This window comes from Arachis ipaensis, chromosome B03, assembly GCF_000816755.2.
Source record: "Arachis ipaensis cultivar K30076 chromosome B03, Araip1.1, whole genome shotgun sequence".
Taxonomy (NCBI): Eukaryota; Viridiplantae; Streptophyta; class Magnoliopsida; order Fabales; family Fabaceae; genus Arachis; species Arachis ipaensis.
Genome location: NC_029787.2, coordinates 3,654,482 through 3,666,622, shown reverse-complemented (window position 1 = coordinate 3,666,622; position 12,141 = coordinate 3,654,482). Strand labels below are relative to the sequence as shown.

Here is a 12,141-nt window from a genome sequence, read left to right as displayed (position 1 = left end):
ATACGAATAGAAATACAAAAAATATAATCCACTATAATATAAGAGATATTATTATCAGCCTGTTGAAAGCGATGAGTTAACAACAGTTAAGCCATTGTTAAATATCATGGCCATCAATAATTTAACAATCTGAACTTAATTTTTGGGCAATGCTAGGTAGACAAAAAAAACAACCAGAATTTGCCTTATTTATCATTCATTAATTGTTACGATAATTAATAAATGTTAAATAAGACAAATTATGGCTGTTTTTTGCTGATTTTCTTTTGTTATCAAATATTTTCGTAATTTTTTGAGGTTGTTTGTAAAGTTTGCGCCTATTAATCGGTGCCCGTGCCAATACTATTCTGGACAAATAAATGATGTTTTGTTCATTTCTAAATTTAAAAACGACTAGACCTCATTAATGATAAATAATTTAATTTTATTTTTAATTTTATAAATAAGTTACCTATATATCATGCCTTAACCGTATTTTAATTAATTTTTTTTTGTACAACGTAAATCATTACTATCATTATATTATTCTACAACAAATAATATTTTGGCGCAAAAAATATTGAAGTGACATGTTTTAAATATGATATTAACATTAATAACTTTTTTACTATTTTCTATTATGCACGTGTGTATCTTATTAGTATCAAATTAATATTGATATCAATAATTAATTCTTATAATTAATTTTCTACTACTAAAAGATATATATAGTGTTTTTTTTATCATTAATGAGTCTAAATTATTTTAGAGTCAATGCATTTTGTTTAATTTTTTAATTTGTTATTCTTGCTTGACTACTTCATAAAATAAGAATGTATCCTTTATTTTTTATTGAAGTTGATCCTTTTAAAATACAAGTTATAATTTTTTTATGATCTATACAATTCTCTTATTCTTTTGATAATTTGATGATTATAATTTTTATAAAAAAATATTTTTTCATCTAACCTTACAATGCACCACATCTATCAAATACCACCTCGAGTTATATTCATTGATCCGAATTTTAATTATATGGATATAAGAGTTGAACGAAGGGACAATAAACTTTGTTTTACTGAAGGATTATTGTTGGATATATACAAAGTATACAAAAAATATTGTTATGTAGAACACTATTATTGTATATATTTCTTTTATGCCAAGATTAAAAATAAAGCTCGTGTTATTTTTTAAAGAGTAAAGTATTGATTTTGTCATTAATTTTTGGAATAAGTTCCAAAATTGTCCATAATGTTTAAATCGTGTTATTGTTACTTTGGCTTTTCAAATTTTTGTAACCTATCTTTATTTATTTAATTTTTAGCACAATTGGTATATGAACTGTATTACTATATATAAAGATCACATAATTTTTTATTCTAAATAAACTTAACTAAAATTAAAATTCTCTACCTACCTCTTGTTTGGTTAAGATAAGGGGGGCGTTTGAATTCGAAAGTCGGTTAGGAGTCTGAGAATGCCGTTTTCGGGCCTTCTAGAAGTGAGGAACGGGTCGGACCCGGGAAACCGGTGTTGGGTTCGGTCTTGGATCCGGGATGTTGGGCCGGATCCGTAACAGTTGCCCCCGCAGCGGGGGAGCGAACAAGGTCGGTCCGTCGCTTGAGAGGCGCGATGTCTGTTCGTGAGCTTCGGTTCGTCTCGGGAGTTCGTTTGTTTTTTGGAGGGAGGTCGGTCCCTTGGTTTCGGTTTCGCTGGGGGGCTCGTCTGACCGTTTTTTGGTTTGACGAGACTCCTCCGCTTCTGCCGTGTCTGTTGCGTTCTTCGATGCTTTATTAGTTTCTTTTTTCGAGGGAGGGTCATTAAATGTGAAGGGACGTTTTCCCTTTTCTGCCCCTACTAGCTTTAACTGTGCCTAGGGGTAATTGTGTCAGTTTACCCCTCTCTTTGAAACCGTTTTGGATTTTTATTTCAGTTCCCTCGCTCACTTCCCTTTCCTTTTCCTTTTTCCATTCTCTTCTGAAGAATCTCTCTCTGAACAGAAAGTCCCTTCCTTTTTTCGTTTTTGGTTTTTGCTTGCTGCTCCTGCTTTTCAAGCTTCCTCAAGTGTTCTTTCTGCATTTCCAGGTTAGCGCGTTTCGTCTATTATTTTCCTATTATTTTGTGAATGCTGCTCTGTTTTTTGCCATGCATTGTTCTGCCTGTTTTTAGTTTTGCGTTGGACTAGTCTCTTTTGGGGGGGGGAGGTTGTTTGGGTTTTTGGAGGGGTCGAGCACCGCCGTATTCGTTCGGTGATGGCGGTGTACCGCCGCGTTGGTTTGGTAGTGGTGTGTAGGTTTCTGTCTTGCTTCTGTCTAGGGTTAGCAGGCTGATGGTGGTGCTCCTCCCTGTTTTAGGTATGCAACGGCGGAGAAATGAGGGTGTGAGGGCTCCAGTAGCCCCTTCCAGGGGCGTTCCCAATCGTTATGGTTGGGTGACTAGTGATGTATGGGGCGTTCCGTCGCGGATGACGGAGGGCGACCTTCAACGGCTCCGTGATCAGGGGGTCATCTGTGGCGGTGGTGATGAGGAGGGGCGGTATGAGCTCGTCCTCCCGGATGCCGACGAGCGCGTTTGCTACTTGAATCTGCATTCTCCCACCGTTCTGGATTGGATGTGGGTTTACGAGTCGATGTTCACTCGGCTTGGCGTGCGACTTCCCTTCTCGCCGTTTGTTCAGGATCTGTTGAGTCGGTGTTCCGTGGCGCCGTCTCAACTTCACCCGAACAGCTGGGCTGCTGTGCGGTCGTTTGAGTTGGTGTGCCGGTATCTCGACCTTCCGGCTTCCGTTCCTGTTTTTCTTTTTCTTTTCTTATGCACTCTTCCGACTAAGGAGGGGAAGCATAAGAAGGGGTATATGTCCTTCCGGGCTCAGCCTCATCGCCGTATTTTTGGCTTGTTTGAGGATTCTTTTCATGGCTTTAAATGGGAGTATTTTAAGGTGCGTCCCGTCCAGGGGCACCATCCATTCTGGCTGTCACCGGAGGGTGTTCGTCGGTTTCTGACATACTGGAACTTCCAAGCTGGCCCGTCGGTTTTAACTAAGTTCACCTATAATGGCTTGTCCCAGGAAGATAAGGACGTTGCCAATATTTTGTGGCATTTATTTGGTGAGCGTCCGTTGAATCCTCGGGACGTTATGGGGGATCCCGAGGCTTGTCGGGCGTATATCGGTGTGTGCTTTGTCTTCTTTTCCCGATTTCGTATGTCATATTCTTGCTTTTTGTAATCTTTTTATTTTTTATTTCTTTCAGTTGAGATGGCTGGTGGGCTGACTTCTCTGGCTAGGTTGAAGGCGGCGATGGGTCGGGAGGAGGGATCCTCGTCTCCTTCGACCCCTGTCTCCAATCCTGCCGTGGAATCTCAACCGGTTTCCCAGGAGGTGATTTCTTCGGCTGCTCGGGCAGAGGTTCAGGTTTCCCCTGGCCATGTGAATTCTCCTGAGGTTGTGGTAGTGTCGGCTGCTGAGGCTTCTCAGAAGAGAAAGAGGCCCGAGGACCCGAGCAGCGAGACTTTTGAGGAAGGTTTGGTGCCGAGTGTGATGGATCGTCGTTTTGATGCTCCGGGGTTTATTGATCAGCATTTGATGCCTGGTACGGAGCCTTATTTTGATGGCTGTGATGTCTCGTTCCAGGCCAAGTCGGTGTATCGTGCTCTCCTTCGCTCTGCTGTTGTTGTTCGGAAGGCTGAGCCTGTGATGGCTCAGGTTGGTTTGTTGGATAAGAAGCTTCGCCAATCTCAGGCTGAGGTGGCTAAGTTGAAAGAGGAGCTCGATGCTGCCGAGATTGCGAGGGGGAAGGCGGTGAAGTCTTCTGAGGAAGCCGGGGCGGAGATTCTCCGGCTTTCCGAGGTTGAGACTTCACTTCTTTCTCAGCTGGGCGAGGAGCGGCGCAAGGCTTCTGATGCGGGTTCCCGGGCTGCCGTACTTCTTGGTGAGATGGAGGCTCTTACTGCCGAGGTTGCTACATTGAAGAGGGAGAAAACTGAACTGTTGACCGATGCTAAGGATGCAATTGCTGCTACTGAGGAGGCGATGAAGGCGCAGGCCCTGGTGCTTGCTCCGGGAGTGGATGTGTCCGTGATGGGCGCATTCAAGACCGTTCGTGATGGCCGGATAGTCGACCTCGAGTAGCTTTATCTTTGTAATCTTTTGTTTTCCCGCTTTTTTAGGCTTGCTTTGTTTTTGGATACATTTGGTTTGGCCGTGGGCAATGTAACCGTGACTCCGTAACTTTGGTTTTTCGTTTTAACAATTTCTCGAGCCGTTCGGGCTCTTTTCGTATGTTCCGTTTAAAAGCTATTCCGTTTAATTAATCTTTTTCCCGTATTTGGGATGAGTGGACCGTCGTGTGGTCGGGTTTCTATGGATATCCGCGGGTTGGGCCTGGAGGGTGATCGGTCCTCCAGTCTGCTGAGCTGATGTGGGGCGGCTTGGTGGATGTTAGCGTGTCGTTGACATTTATCGCAGTTTTTCACTAGTTGCATGGAGTCTCGGATGATCGTGGGCCAGAAGTAGCCGGCGCGGATGACTTTTTGGGCAAGGGTTTTACCTCCGACGTGGTGGCCGCAACAGCCTTCGTGGATTTCGCGTAATATGTATTCCGTGCTCCCGGGCTCGACGCATTTGAGCAGGGGTTGCGAGAATCCGCGTTTGTATAGTTGTCCTGCGACGACCGTATAACCGGCGGCCTCCCTTTTTATTCGTTTTCCTTCTTTAGGGTCTTCGGGCAGTTCCCTGTTGAGGAGGTATTGTAGGATGGGGTGGGTCCATGACTTGTGGTGGGAGTGTGTTAGGTGGGTGTCGGCTGTTAAGGATACGGACGGCGTTTTGACGACTTCCTGAATTAGCGATTTGTTGCCGTGTCCTGGTTTGGTGCTAGCAAGTTTGGAGAGGAGGTCGGCTCTGGCGTTTCTTTCCCTGGGGACGTGCTGTATGATTATCTGGTCGAATTCTTCTTTTAGTTTGTTGACCTTGGCGAGGTATTGTTGTAGTAGGGGATCTCGCGTTTGGTAGTTTCCGTTGATTTGGGAACTGACTACTTGCGAATCCGTGTTGATCTCCAGGATTTTTGCCCCGACTTCGTTGGCTAGGGTTAGGCCTGCCAGGAGGGCCTCGTATTCTGCTTGGTTGTTTGAGACCGGGAAGTCGTATCTGACTGATTGTTCGATCACGACGCCGTTTTGGCTTTCCAGAATGACTCCGGCGCCTCCAGAAGTGACGTTCGAGGAGCCGTCGACGTGTAGTTTCCATGCCTCGGGAGGGGTGTTTCCTGGGGTCATTTCTGCGATGAAGTCGGCCATGGCCTGTGCTTTGATTGCGTATCGGGGTTCGAACTTGATGTCGAATTGGGATAGTTCGACGGACCATGCTAGCATTCTACCTGCTAGGTCGGGCTTCTGTAGTACCTGTTTGACTGCTTGGTCGGTTCGAACCGTTACGGGGTGGGCTTGAAAATATTGCCGCAGGCGTCGGGACGCCGTGAGGAGGGCAAAGGCTAGTTTTTCTAGGCGCGAGTAGCGGGTCTCTGCGTCTTGTAGGACTTTGCTTGTGAAGTATATAGGTTTTTGCTCCTTTTTCTTGTTTTCTCGGATGAGTGCCGCCGCGAGTGTTTCTTCCGTTATGGAGAGGTATAAATATAGGGTTTCCCCTGTTTGGGGTTTGGCGAGGATTGGTGGTTCCGCCAGGGTTTTCTTGAAGTGTTGGAATGCCTTTTCGCACTCTTCTTTCCATACAAAGGGGGCTCCTTTCTTCATTAGTTTGAAGAAGGGGATTGCTTTTTGGGCTGATGCTCCGAGAAAGCGAGATAGGGCTGTCAGTCGACCGGTGAGCTTCTGAACGTCGCGTAGGTTTTTTGGGCTCGTCATCTTGAGAATGGCGCGACATTTCTCCGGGTTGGCTTCAACTCCGCGTTGTGTGATCATGAAGCCGAGGAACTTTCCTGCCTCCATTCCGAAGGCGCACTTTGTTGGGTTGAGTCGCATTTGGTGTCTCCTTAGGGTGTCCGTTACGGCCTTGAGGTCGCTGATGAGTTGTTCGTCGGAGTCAGTTTTGGCGAGCATGTCGTCTACGTAGACTTCTAGTTTGGTTCCGGATAGGTTCTGGAATATTTTGTTGACGAGCCGTTGGTATGTTGCTCCGGCGTTTTTCAGACTTCATAAGGAGGTATTTGGTAAAGATGATGGCCGAAAAGTCATTGATCGTCTTTCTTCCGAGGATGACGTTGTAGGCAGTGGAGTCTTTTAGGACCACGAATTCGGCTATGAGTGTCCTCCTCTTGTCACCGGTTCCTATGGTGAGGGGGAGGGTGATGGAGCCTTCCGGTTTGAGGAAGTTGTCTCCGAGTCCCGTGACGCCGTTGCGGTGCGTTTGGAGATTTTCGTCGCGGAGCCCAAGCTTGTCGAAGGCCCCTCGAAAGAGGATGTTGGAATCTGCGCCGATGTCTACTAGTATTCTTCGGACTAGCCCGGTTCCGATCTTCGCCGAGATCACGAAGGGTGCATCTTCGGCTGCGGTGCCGTGCTGGCAGTCCTCGGGTAGGAAGGTTATTGCTTTTTTGGACACGGGAGTTGGGGCTTGGTTTGTGACAGCCATTACTTGGAGGTCCTTTTTTATCTTGGATTTTGACTTGCATGGTGCATCTTTGCCCGTGATGACGTTTACTATGATGGTCGGGTCTTCTTCTGGACTTTCTCTTGGGGGTCGCTTTTGGGTTCTCGGGTTACGTCCTTCTCTCTCCGGTGACCTGTCTCTCTCCGCGCGTCTCGGTTCTCTGATGATTTTGGTAAATTCTGGGAGTTTGCCGTCTCGTATGGCTTGTTCAAGGGCGTCTTTAAGGTCGAAACAATCCTGCGTTTTGTGACCGTAGCCTCGGTGGTATTCGCAGTAGAGGGTTTTGTTGCCTCCTGTCCTTTCCTTGAGTTGGCGGGCTCTTGGAATGATGCCTCGGTCCGCTATTTGGTGGTATATCTCGGTAATTGGTGCGGTTAGGGGTGTGTAATTGGAGAATTTGCCTATTCTCGGTGTCCGGTTGGTCGGCCTCGGGTGGTCTCGTTGATTCTCTTTGGGTGTTGCGTTATGGTGAGAAGCCGAATTGCCGCGTTGGTTGTTGCCGTGCTGCCGCTTGTTGGCCGCGACGACTTGGCTGACCTCTTCGTCGTTGATGTAGTCTTTGGCGACATTCTGGATCTCATGCATGGTCCATACCGGTCTGGTGGTGAGGTGTTTGCGAAAATCTTCATTCATTAGCCCATTGGTCAGGCAAAGGCTTGCGACGGAATCCGTGAGTCCGTCGACCGTTAGGCATTCGTCGTTGAAGCGGTCGAGGTATTTTCTTGTGGATTCTTCTTGTTTTTGCGTGACCCCTAGTAAGCTGATGGGGTGTTTGGCTTTGGTGATCCTAGTAGTGAACTGGGCCATGAACTTTCGTGTAATATCGTGGAAGCTGGCTATGGATCCGTTCGGGAGGGCGTTGAACCATTTGATCGCTGGCCCGGCGAGGGTTACCGGGAAGGCTCTGCATCGGACCGCGTCGGCCGCTCCTTCTAGGTTCATTCTGGCCTCAAAAGCCGTTAGATGTTCTTGGGGGTCTTTGGTTCCATCGTACTTCATGTCGGTAGGTTTGTCGAAGCCTTTGGGGAGTTTTGCCCTTAGGATTCTTTCTGTGAAGGGTGTAGCTCCCATTATTGTATGGTCGTTTCTTGTGCGTTTGGTGTTTCGGTCTCTTCGATCTTCGTCCGAGTGATGTTGATAACTCAGATCTTGAGAAGCGCTGCGGTTATGTTTCTTATTGTATCGCCGTTCTGGCGATTCTTCGTGTCTGTGATCGCGTGATGAGCTGCGACCGTCTCTTCTGTCATGTCGTCGGGTTGGCGACCTACCGCGGCGAGATCTTGATCTGGAGGTTGCATGGCTTCCGTGCTCGTCGTTGTGTTTTCCTTTATTGGTTATCTTGCCTTCGAGTTCCTGAACTCGGAGGCAAAGATCTTGGATGATCTGTGCTGCTTTGTCGCTGGCTTTCTCAGGATGTCGTCGGTCCGTGATGTCGCGATCGTTCGCGTTTTGGATAGCGCTTGCTATTCTCGCTTGGTTCGTGACTTCACGGTGCTCGGGGGTTGGATTAATCGGTTGAGAGTCATCCTGGCTTGAGGGGGTTTCCTCTAGGACGTCCCCCATTGGGCCCAGCTGGCGCGGAGTTCCCACAGACGGCGCCAATGTACGAGATGTCTCTGGTACGGTTTGAAGGGTGGATCAGGAACCTGCGGACAGAGCTGGGGCCGGGTCGCTTGACTGGAGCAATGGGGGTGGTACCTGCAAAGACACTCCGACGCTCAAGTCAGAATGGATCTAAGAGGTAGAAAGTGTGAGGAATGAATGAATACCTGGAGGGGCCTGAGTCCTCTATTTATAGGTGGTGGAGGATATCTTATCTTATCTTATTTGGCTAAGATAAAGGGGGCGTTTGAATTCGAAAGTCGGTTAGGAGTCTGAGAATGCCGTTTTCGGGCCTTCTAGAAGTGAGGAACGGGTCGGACCCGGGAAACCGGTGTTGGGTTCGGTCTTGGATCCGGGATGTTGGGCCGGATCCGTAACAGTGTTTATATTTGATTTACAACATTAGTATAGAGAAGGGACACAAACCAAACAAATTAAAGAATCTCATAATTATATAATAATCATACTACATAAAATAATACTGCTAAGAACAAATTTAAACTTGTATATAAACTTGGGATATCATATCTTTTTGATAAGACGAAAAGAAGGAAGAGAAATGGCTATGAAAAGTGTAATAATAGATGCACAACAAATAATAATGTTTCTTATTATTGGAGTAGCTATTTGTTTTGTTTTTGCTGAGTCTCATGAAATTATTCCTAGTAAAGAGCCTTCACCTCCATCTTATTATACTAAACAGTTTCCTAGACAGAATCCCGGAGAGTATGGAACCAAGCCAACTTTAAAAAACTGTATCAACAAATGCATAGAACTACAATGGCCGCATCCAGAAGATAAGTCCATAAGTAGAATGCGATCGATGAAGGAGTGCGCTGAAAATTGCTTGAAGAGTTTCATATCTACGATACTTTAAAAATGGTAAGTACTTAAGTTGTTAAACAATCCTTCCTAAGTTTAGATTATATAAAAATTTTCTGTTAATAAGTTTTCTACCTTTTTTAGGTAAAAAAAGTTATCGAACAACTTTCGAAAAATCATATAAGGTATTTATTTATGAATTTAACTTTGATGCACTGACAGTGTAAAGTAGTTTTACACGTGCATCCAATTAAGTAACGCCACATCTGTAAAAAAAATAACTACCTTTTACATTAAGCGTCTGTATAGTCATATAAAAAAACGAATATAATTACACGACTGTGTAAAATATAACCACACAAAACGTTTTATACTATCAGTACATCAAAATTAAACTCTTCATTTATATGACAAACATAGCCACACAAAGAGAACTTTAAATAAATCATAAAACTAACATAGCTCTAATTAAACAATATGTGAAATAAAATACTTTATAAAAATTCCTTTTAGTCTTAAATTATTTTGATACATTAGATGTTAAATTTAATTTTGATGTACTGTAAGTATAAAACAATCTTATAAGCATATTTAATTACATAATATTATATATGCTAGTAAAATAATTATTTTTTATATTGATAACGTAAATAGTCGTAAAAAGAATAGATATGATTAAAAAATCATAAAATATTTTAAATTTTAGGTGCATCAAATTTATTTATTATTTTCTTTTTTTATTTTTTAGAATAACATATATGCGCATGATTTTTTCTATTAGAGACGATTTTGTTTAAATATTTTATTTAAGATCTTATATGAAAAATAGGTAATTATTCTCTCTGAGAACAGTAGTTTTTGTATCATTCATATCTCTATTATTAGCACTAGTAGATTAATTAATTTATTAATCAATATTATTAGATATGTATGTCAACAGGCATATCTTGATATATTCATGAAATGGTGCATATTTATTGTTTACTAATTATATATGTCAAAATAATATTGATTAACTCAGATGTGTTTGAGCAACCAAAAAAACACAGATGTGTTTAAAAATATATCTATCTTTATTTTTAAATAGGTGATTATTGAGTACAAAATATATAATTTTCTGATCAACCTTCACTAAGCTTTGATTTAAGAATGGATGCATCTGAGATTAACATAGCGAAAAGTTTTGGAGAAGCAGTAGTGAGTTTTAAATCATAATCTATCTAACTTGGTGTGTGTCTCTCTTTTTTTTTTTTAAAGAAAAAAGAGTATCATTTGAAATTTAAAATGAGTATTAATTGAATTTTTTATATAAAGGTTAAGAAAAGTGAGTTTAAATGTTAAAATAAATATCAATAAGAAACACAATGATATTGATATTTAAGAAATTTTTTTTTTCTTTTGTGTGTGTATATGTTGTGATTTGTGACACCAATATATATAAATAAATAATTTGCCAATCAGGCAAGGACCCCTAATCAATGCACTTCCAGGATATTTGAAGACTAAAGTTCCACGTATCTTTTCATTGGCGATGTACAATATCATAATATGTAAAATTAATTATTTTATAAGCCTCTATAATTTTATTAATTTTTAATTAAATTTTTATATTATTTTAATTGAAATTTTATGTTATAATCTATTTTAATATAATTTTTATTATAATAAAAATATTTGAAATAATAAAATATTTTATTAAAAAATAAATATTTTTATTATTAGAGTATAAAACCTAACTGATGACATTTTTATATTTTAAATTTTTAAAAAAATTTTGGTTAGTTTTACTCACAAATTTAGTCCCAACTCTTTAGTTGAGCTTCATCCTCAGATTCACCACACATTCTTTCTGTTCGTCTGCTATCATTGTACTCAATATATCCCACTGCTCACATCATGTCTCTCTTCCTGCAACTGTGTTTTCAGGTGAGTACTCACATCGCATCTCGTCTTACGACTCTGCGCTTCCGTCCCTTCCTCACCTCTCTTTTTCACAAGTGTTGCTGTTTGATACCAAATAAAGATGTAGTCTCGTTCTATTTTTAGATAAAAATGATTTTCTCTTTCTCTCTCGCGGCGAGACTTCCTCTTCTTCTTGATAAGCGAAAAAATGAAAACATTACTAAAATATGGTTGCAATGGCGTTGGACACGATTCTGTCCTGACCACAACTTTCTAATGACATTAACTACATTTTCATCAGCTTAGGAAAATTGTTTGATAACATATGTCCAAAAGAAATTATAAAATAATATGAATAACTCTTCAGCTGTTAAAGATAGCATGCTGATGACAAAGATAGACATAGTGTAATATATTACCAAAATTCAAATAGTATGTTGGTTTGATATTGATATATCTTTATTTACAAACAAAACAAGAAAAAAATAGTTATTATTACAGAATACTTTCTCTTAGTATTAGAAATAGTTTATTATAATTATTTACAATTAATTTTATCTAATGAACCAATCTACAGTTAAAAAAAAGAGTACACAACATTAACTTGATCCTTTTATTTTGAAAGCTTACATACCTCATGCTCATTTCTTTTACTACCCTACATAAATCTTGCAACACAAAAGCTGACTCTCATAAATTATATATTTTAAAAAGAATGGTGTTGAAAATGTGATTAATTAAGAATGATGAAAAATATGTGATATTATTAAATGATAGTTATATATGAATAAGGGACTGTGAAAGATGATGAGTCACCTTCTAATGCTCAAAAAATACTTGATAGTGACGAGGTTATAGGAGATAAAATTGACGATGGAAGAAGAGTTTAGTGGGGATGGAATTGTAAAGAAAGAAGAGTTGAGTGGGGAAAGTAACGGAGAGCCTAATGATGGTGAGAGACATGGATAGATAAGTAAATTTATAATTTATTAATGTTTTTTAGATATTTAATGTTAAAAAAATTAAATTTAAAAAATTATATAATATAAAAATTTAATTAAAAAAATATAAAGATTTAATTAAAAATTCGATAAAATTATAAGAACTTGCAAAATAATTAAACTTAATAGATATTATAGGTTTGGAATTATTTTAAGTATTTTTCAAGAATATTAGTATTGAACATATTATGTATATACCAAAAATGAACTATTAAATTAATTAGT

The 12,141-nt window shown here is 40.8% G+C and overlaps 1 long non-coding RNA gene across 1 annotated transcript in view; it reads left to right on the top strand.

Moving 5' to 3' along the window:
• Positions 8,710-12,141, top strand: part of LOC110269889 — a 3,822-nt gene continuing 390 nt past the window's right edge. Inside the window, exon 1 of the long non-coding RNA XR_002358716.1 lies at positions 8,710-9,073. This is a non-coding gene — a long non-coding RNA (uncharacterized LOC110269889). The remainder of the gene's footprint in view (positions 9,074-12,141) is intronic.